This window comes from Sander lucioperca, chromosome 8 (genome assembly GCF_008315115.2).
Source record: "Sander lucioperca isolate FBNREF2018 chromosome 8, SLUC_FBN_1.2, whole genome shotgun sequence".
Lineage (NCBI taxonomy): Eukaryota > Metazoa > Chordata > Actinopteri > Perciformes > Percidae > Sander > Sander lucioperca.
The window spans coordinates 32,394,900-32,403,567 of NC_050180.1; the positions used below are offsets into that span (position 1 = coordinate 32,394,900).

Below are 8,668 nucleotides of genomic sequence, written 5' to 3' on the forward strand. Positions count from 1 at the left end.
GGCTCACATAGGGCCGTGGCTTTCCTACTGGGGATGTAGCCTCACAAATACCAGGAGTATTTATGGAAGGCCTGGGTGTCATGGAAACTGGGGGATTGTGTGTAAAACGCAGTGAGGAATTGAAAGGCCAAGCTAATACACAACTGATTGTTGCTCTGCATTTAAAGGGCAGTGCCAACTGATTTGAAATAGTAGATTTAAAAGCTCTTTCACTGGCTAGAGACATTAAAAAATTTAATTTCAGACATTTATTTACTATTTTAATCATATATAACCTAAGCCTTTGGTTAACTCACTTCAAGCAGCAAAACAATTCGTACAACACACCATAACTTAACGTTTGTTTTCAAAAAGAGATTTGAGGACCTTCCAAAAGCCAACATCAATGTTTCAGCTTTAGCGCCAACTTATCTCTTTACATCTCATCTCTTGTCACTATACGGAAAGCTGAGTTTGTCCTGAACATTTTGATATGAAACGCATGGGGATCAGTTTTATGCAAATACCTTTAAAAAATTTGTAAATTTACAAAGATATTTGAAAGTGCCCTTAGACCTCAGAGGGTTAAGTATCAAGCTGCACATACATCATTCTGCACAGTGAAGGTCAAACACATTAGTGAAGCACATGTTTAGTTTTAGTTTTTTAATTATTGTCGATTTCTGGTTCTGATTTGGGTCATGTTGTGAATTTAAGCAAAACATAAATAAATCATTTGAGAAATATCTTGAAAGCAAAATACATTATTCTGAGCAGATTTAAACTTGTCATAAATTACAGGAAATTTTATGTTTCTCTCCGTGTTTAAATCTGCTCTGCTCAGAGCTGTAATGATGCAGACCTAAAAGCCTAAAAATGCTTCAAATAAAGTGCTAATCATATTGTCCAACAACTTCTGAAACCCCCTCTCCAACAGTGGAATCAGAGAGAGGGTGTGTCCCATTTTTACAAAACAGATGATCGAACAATCACGCCCACTCAACGCATGTTTGCAGAGGTGTTAAAGTAAAGCAGGATTTTAACTTAACACACTTTGTGTTGAAGCTTCAAAACTGAATCTTTCCACTGGCATAAAGTTACTGTCTCGTGTAGCTTTTGTCACCCTTTATAGTGACTGCCAACTCCTTTGTGCATTGAAAGTGTCTAAAGGGTCTTAAGGTCCAGACACACCAAGAAGATCGTCGGCAGTCGGTCCAAGTTGGGCCGCCCTAGTTTTTGCAGTGTGTCACGAACCGTCGCTATGCATCGCCTTTCGTCTGCCTTTTTTCAGAGCTCCCGTTGAGAGATTGAGATGAGGCGAATTAGTGCACGAGAAGAAAAACGGTAGTAAGGAGAGCAAACAAACGACTGTCAAGAAGGGGCACACAGAAGGCTGTGCAAAGATCTATGGTGCTGCAGTGTGGATGAAGGGCCCAATTTGGAAAATGTTGTCCCCCTGTCTATAACTCCTAACGGTGGGCCTGGGAATACAATCAGCACAAAACTAAAAATGATGAACAACAAAATGAACCAAGGTTAATAGCTCAGCAACCACTTCTGCAACAGAGTTATCACATGTTTCTGTGGATTTCTCAGCCTTTCAGTGTTTGTCTGTTTTTTTTTACCTGGAAGTAAAATACTGAGCTAACAACAACTCTTTCAGTCACCTGTGAGGGGAGCTGCAATGCCAAAAACTACTGATTCAGTCAGTGACATTAATGACTCGGAACACTCAGAACGTTAAAGATTCATGTACAAAGCACCTCCATTATTTACCTTATAGTGATTTACAGCGTTTTATTTAAAAGATGCAGTGTTAAACAGTGTATCGTCTTTAAAAAGCTCAAAACCCAGGTGTTGCAAAAGGAGAGGCGGTGTCTCATAATCAGGGTTGTCTTGTTTTCGGGTCAGTGCAGAAATGAAATCAATTTGAGTGGGTCTGTGCGTGCTCTCATCCTAATCACACAGATCCATATTTAGACAGGTGATTGGTCACCTCTTAATCCACGTGATGAATTTACTGTCTGATGGCACACGGGTCGTCATCAAGAAGGCTTTCACCTCCATCTTCACAGACCTCCACCTGACCCACCAGCCGGCCACGCACAGAGACACACAGACATTTACTGTACACATGATATTCTTTCATGGGACTCCGAACGTGAGCTGCATATCCCAGCGCTGCTAAAAGATCTTGTTCACTTCACCCTCTATCCATCCTCTGTCTTTCTCCTCCCCATTCAGTCTCTTATTCTCTGTGTTGATCCTCCTCGCCTGATTCTCTCTGCACTGCTCATTAGCCTAACAGTCGAGGCTCGGGCGGAGATTCCCTAATGTTTATCACCGAGCAAGTGGATGCTGTCAAGTGATAAATAACCATCGCATTTGGTGATTGCTTGATGAGATGTAATTAGGTGCGCCGACTGCCGATTAATCACGAGAAGTCAGCCGTCTCATTCTAAAGCATCGCTCTTAAGGAGGCACCCTGGGATCAGAAGGGAGTGACATTAAGACGGTCAACATATACTCAAAAACAAAGAAATTAATTAGAGACTAAAATATAAAGTCATAAGAAATTATAGTTCACAATAAATGTAAGCGTTTCAGTATTCAGAACAAAGGACAGCACAAAATTAAAATAATAATCTAGAATATTGATGCACATTTTTGGTCAATTACCTTAATGCATCCTGGTTGAAAAAAGGTTAAAGTATAGTATCTGATGATGAGAGACGTTTTATGCCCTTCTCCTTGCAACTCCTTGACAAAGGTCACCCTATTGGTGAAACATGTTACAGTATATTTCCAGTTCATTACTGTATCATTACAAAATAAGCATTTTTATTGATTTTTTTTTATTCCCAGAAAAGACTGACCTGACCCTTAGAGGTTATCCTCGACACCGTCACTGGATACCAAGTGATCTGACTACATTATAGATCCTATGATGTGTGGAATTTGTTTTGTTCCTGAGGTAGAATCAGTCTGAGACATTTTGTTTTAAATCCATCTCCACCCAATCTCACGTCACATCCAGTGTTGTTTTAAACCTCCCCAACTACGAGACAAGTTCGGATGCCATTTATTTTCGCTTGAAATCAACATCGCAAAGCCTCATCAGCATCTTTGGTTCAGATATAGTAAATTGACAAAATAAATAAATAAAAAGTTGGAGGGAGAAAGGCACATTTGGAGACACGAGCAAAACACTGAAATGGGTCAGAAAAGGAGAGGGAATTCTGCAAGAAACAAGAAATGTGTCAAAACAAAGATATTTAAAAATGAGCTGGGAAAAAAAAAAAACAGAGTCAAGGGAGAAACAGCAAAGAGAGAGCAGACGACACTGATAACAAAAAAAACAAAAAAAAACATGAACATCGACATGGAAGCAAGACAGAAATGGAAGATGAGGAAGAGTAATCACAGAGAAAGTCTTCCCTACCTCAGGCTATTGCTGCTCCCTCTTTAGTCCATGTATCATCCCTGTTTTCTCGTTTACTGAAGACCCAGCTATAGTCAGACAGTCAGTCAGTCAGTCGGCTCCAGGATGTGGAGTCGTGGCTGGGCTGGTGTCTGGTTCCCAGTAAGCAGTCAGCAGCAGCAGCCGAGTCGTCCTCTCTGCTCACACAAACACTCGGCTACATGCAGCACTACAGCAGAGGCACTGGAGCCTCGGCAGGGACAGCAGCAACATCCCTCCCATCTACCCTGAATTGATTAAGCCTTTTTTCTCCCCCTGCTGCCCTCCTCTCTCTCTCTCTCTCTCTCTCTCTCTCTCTCTCTCTCTCTCTCTCTCTCTCTCTCTCTCTCTCTGATTATCATGTGTGCATGGTTAATGCTCTCTCTCTCTCTCTCTGCTTCCCCGTGTTCCTCTCGAGCTCACTTCCCTCTGTCTCACTGATCAACAACTGTGAGTGGGTTGTCTTTTTCCCTCCTCCATTCACCCTTCTGCGGAGTTAAATCGTTTTTTCCCTTTTTGTATTTTTTTTTCTACATCATCCACATCAGTGAACAGGAAAATTAACTTTATATATTCTTATTTATGCAACTAGGAGACACGTCAACCTTTGTATGTATGTATGTATGTATGTATGTATGTATGTATATATATATATATATATATATATATAGAGAGAGAGAAATATATACATACAGTATATATATATATATATATATATATATATATATATATATATATATATATATATATATATATATATATATATATATATATATAATAACTTCTCATTAGTTTATTCATTTGCAATTACTGTCTACCACAAATATATTTTATATACATTATATTTTGTCCCAATGTTTTTAATCTCTGCATGATTTCATGTTCTCATTTTCTTTTGTACATATTCAAATGAGTATTGTTGGAGGGAGCCTGAGATCTCAGAATTTCATTGCCAACAACTGCTTCTCTGTTATTTCTGTGCATGCATATGACAACAAAGAACTTGATATGCTCATGACTGAGGCGTTAAAAGCGGGGGTTTTTTTCCAAAATATGTTTATTCTATTTTGAATTTTACTTTTAACAAAAATGTAGAATTTAAGTTCAGCTCAGCAAAGAAAATAAAAGCATTATCTGCAATGATTCAAACATCGTTCATCATTCTGAGAATCCTTAGCATGTCAAACATACTCCATACAAAAGCCTTAGTTAAAATCGTTGATACATTTACTTGAACATATTTATGGTACTTTGTTGAAAGTAGCTTTGTTGGAATGCATGAGAGAAGTCAAGAACTCCAGTGGGAGCCTTACAGGAGATCCATTAAAGGAATATATTCTTAGTTTTTTTTTTAGTGATGTACATGCTGGGAAGACCAAGGAGAGACACTGGATCAATTCAAGTTTAGCAACATTCCAAATTTATGTTTTACAATGTATTATAACGCCAAGTGTAACGTAAAAAAAATTAGAAAACAAATGGTTGCAAACAAAGTGCAGCTTGTAAATAGACATAAGAATTAGGTTATTTGTCAAAATCAAACAGTAATAACTCGATACTCTCAGACCAAGATAAAATTCAACATTTACTTGAGGAAAATTACTGACATCGCCATGGAAGCAGGAAACTAAGGCGGAGCGTGTCAAAACACATACAACTATACCGAGCTCCCTCAAACTCTGCCTCCTCTTTCAGAGAATTTTTAGATTTAATCTCTTCTACAGTATAGTTCTCACCATTACCACTATACCATTACATTATCTTTCTGTGTGTCTGTCTTTCTCCCCCCCCCCCCCCCCCCCACACACACACACACAATATGTCCCACAACTCTAAAAGGTGTCACTGCAATGTGTCGGCCTGTTGTTGTGCTGCTGGCTATTTCTGTAGTGAAGTCATGATGAGTAAAGCCAGCAGCCATCCATCTACCTCCCTTTCTCACAGCTCTTCTTAAAGCACACACACCCACATACTGCACATTCAACAATTTTCTTTCACACACATGTTGTGTTGCCTCATTTCACAGAATCCTGTTTTGCTTCCTGCTGCTGTAGCTAAAAGAGGCTGATCCCCAGAGAAACAATTTTTTCTCTCTCTCTCTCTCTCTCTCTCTCTCTCTCTCTCTCTCTCTCTCTCTCTCTCTCTCTCTCCCCTCATTCTCACATTTCCGTCTTCCTGTCGCCTGAATGTTACACTGAGCCGCTGTCAATTTCAGCGAATAAAATGTCTGTGTTGCTTCTCATTCATTTGCAACTCAAACAAAGCAGCAGAGAAAGGGAGGCTTGTCAAGAAAAGGAAGCAATGAGCAGGGGTTGTACTGTAAAGCCACAATCCAAAGATAGGGACAATCCTAACGATGGGAACTCTGTGGAAGGAGAAGCGAAAAAACCTACAAGGCCCGAACTAATCTTAAAAAAGACAAATTGGCTCTCCTGTTGCCTTGGGTTCTCCAAAGTAGGAGAAAAAAAACACAATTCACTCCAAGTTTCTACCACTTCCCAAAGAATGTGCAACATTCACTGATAACTTTCAAGCACTGGTTGGTGGGATTCAGAGGCCATCAGAGGAGGAAAAGGGGGGGGGGGGCTGTTGAATGTCAGAGATGATGATGTAACTTGAATACCAGCGACCAGCGATGACAGAGAGAAAGGGCTTAAACAGCAAAAACAAATGGCCCTCAGCTTCATTTGAGAAGAGGACAAACCGAATACAAATAGCACAATGTTGCTTCTTTGTGATCAAAAGCAGATTGCTTTCGTCTGGGTTACATTTCACTGACATTCCTATCACACACTAGCTTGGAAGAACCCAATTAGATAGGAGTCGTGTTTGTGTCCACCTGAAGAATGGAAGTCTAATATTCTCTCTCTTTTAGCAGTTTTTGGTCTCCACCAACTCCTGAGGGAAATATCTGTCTCTTTAGCTGCTGCCTGTCTCTAACTGTGCCTTCCGGCTGTTTGCTGCTGGACAGCGTGTGTAGTTTTATTTTTTTTGTTCCTGGGGAAACAATTGTCTTTATGGTAGAACCTAATCACCTCTTTGTGAAATGAGAAAAATACTTTTTTTCTTTTTTTTTTTTTTTTTTCCATTTATAAAACCTAAAGTGTGTGGGCGTGCCGTGTGAGTGTGCCATGTGGGCTCGGACACAGGTGGCATTTAACAGTCTTAAGACATGAGATGAGATGACATGGGGTTGATTTCGTCACAGGGAGAAACGGCAGTTGCAACATCAAAAAAAGCGGCATACAGTAGGAACATGGTGAGACTTCGAGAGCGCTTCGTGAGTAGATTTAAAGATGTGGCTCTCAGACTGCATGTCGGAAGGTCACAAGTCAGTCAGTTTCATGTGACACCGGCTACGAGGGAGAAAACAAAGAGGAGGATGCATCTACTGACACAAACTGGTTCTTTGTTTCACCTCTGGAGATCCTCTGTAACCACAGTGGTTGGGTTAGGGGCTCCACTGTTGTTTTGCTTCCTGTAAACATCACCTTTTGTCTTCGTTATCACACAGAGCAGCAGTGTTAATATGTCACAACTGCACACTTTCACCATCAGTATTTTTACAGTTTGTTTCCATGTATATAATTGTCCACGAATCAAACGGCCACACCACCACGTATACATTGTTGACTACACATCCACCCATGCAGGCTCAGACACACACACACACACACACACACACACACACACACACACACACACACACACACACACACACACACACACACACACACACACACCAACATGACAACTTCAAAACAGGAAGTGAGTGGTAGTAATAAAAAGGACAGAGGCAGTGGCTTGAAGAGTGTGAGGCAGCTGCACGAGCAGCAAAGAGGGACAACAACAAGACAACAACACTTAAAAGCTTTTTCCGTTCCATTGCTTTCGGCTCTTGAGCATTTTCAGCTGTTTTTTTGCCCTGTAGCATGAATGATTTCTTCATCCTGGATCGCACATGGAAAATAATAAGCAGCAGTAGTCATTCACGTCCCCGTCTGTCCAGCCTACTCATGTGAGATCCATTCATCTGCATCAACAACTCCCCCACATTTGAATCAAAGAGTTGACAAAAATCCGTCAGGGACGCTCTCCAGAGCCATTGGTAACGTTCATGCGCATGTCATAATAGAGCACGGCTGGAAAATGGCTGACAACTCAATTACTACAACGAGTGGGTTGTTTTGTGGTACGGTAGCCTTGACATCAAGCAGTCATTCCTCCATCAGCTGGCAGTTGTTTATGAAAAGGCATACACTTGGAGGAGTATTTAGTAGGACAAGGTGAGTTAATCTAAAAGCATCTGTCTTTCAGGGTTTTTTTGCGGAATAGTAACAGAAGACAATGCTGAGTTAAACACTAAAAAGAAGGCAAAATTTGATTTTTCTTTGACAGCAAAAAAGATAACAAAACCGCACATTAAAGTTGTCATATTTAAGATTTTAATCCTCTGCGTGCAACAAACACAGAGCAACTGTTGCATCCATTTACAGTGCAGCCAAACAAACTCATAGGTTTAATAAAGTAGTCAGTCAAGTTACAACTGAAATGTGATTTCATTTACTAGTTTTCCACACAACTGCATGACACAGTAAAGTTGGTTACCACAAATAAATTGTTTCCTGTGGCTGCTTTACACTATGCCACCCCATGTTTGTGAAGTAGGATGTTTCGTTAGCATTAGCAGTAATTTAATACAGCGCTGATACGGTGTAAAGAAAACAGTCACAGTCAACAATGAGGTTGTTTTAAAAAGGTTAAAGGTGCTCTAAGCGACGTTTTTTAGGCTACAACATTTTTTGTCACATACAGCAAACATCTCCTCACTATCCGCTAGCTGCCTGTCCCCTGAACACACTGTAAAAAAAACGCAGTCTCTGTAGACAGCCCAGGCTCCACAAACGGCAACAAAAACAAACTGCACCAACCTGCACCATCAAACAAAACAAACAATCTTCCAGCCAATAGCCGACAAGAAGGATTTGGTTGAGCCATCATCGCTAAATCCAACACAGTAATGGTGGACTCCGCCACTACCAATAGAGAGCGGAAGTCTTGCAACTCAAACTCTCATTTAGCGTTTCTTTCATTGGTCTTTCTGAAAACATTAGGCGTGTTCCTGGAGTTTACCCTCTACACTATATAAGACAAATCAGCATCCACTTGGACACGCCTCTTTTAGCAAGTTGTGACGTTTAACCCGCAGGAAGTCTAGGGCTCAAGGGA

At 40.5% G+C, this 8,668-nt stretch overlaps 1 protein-coding gene across 6 annotated transcripts in view; it reads right to left on the bottom strand.

Annotated features, from left to right (window-relative positions):
* LOC116053036 (diacylglycerol kinase beta) overlaps positions 1 to 3,758 on the bottom strand; it is a 133,887-nt gene extending 130,129 nt beyond the window's left edge. For 4 of the 6 annotated variants that reach the window (XM_036004675.1, XM_036004674.1, XM_036004676.1 and 1 more), the window contains exon 1: positions 3,422 to 3,758. The gene's annotated coding sequence lies outside the window, so the exon portion shown is untranslated. The remainder of the gene's footprint in view (positions 1 to 3,421) is intronic. The other 2 variants (XM_031304091.2, XM_031303938.2) reach the window with 1 other exon arrangement.
* Between the last annotated feature and the right edge of the window lie 4,910 nt (positions 3,759 to 8,668).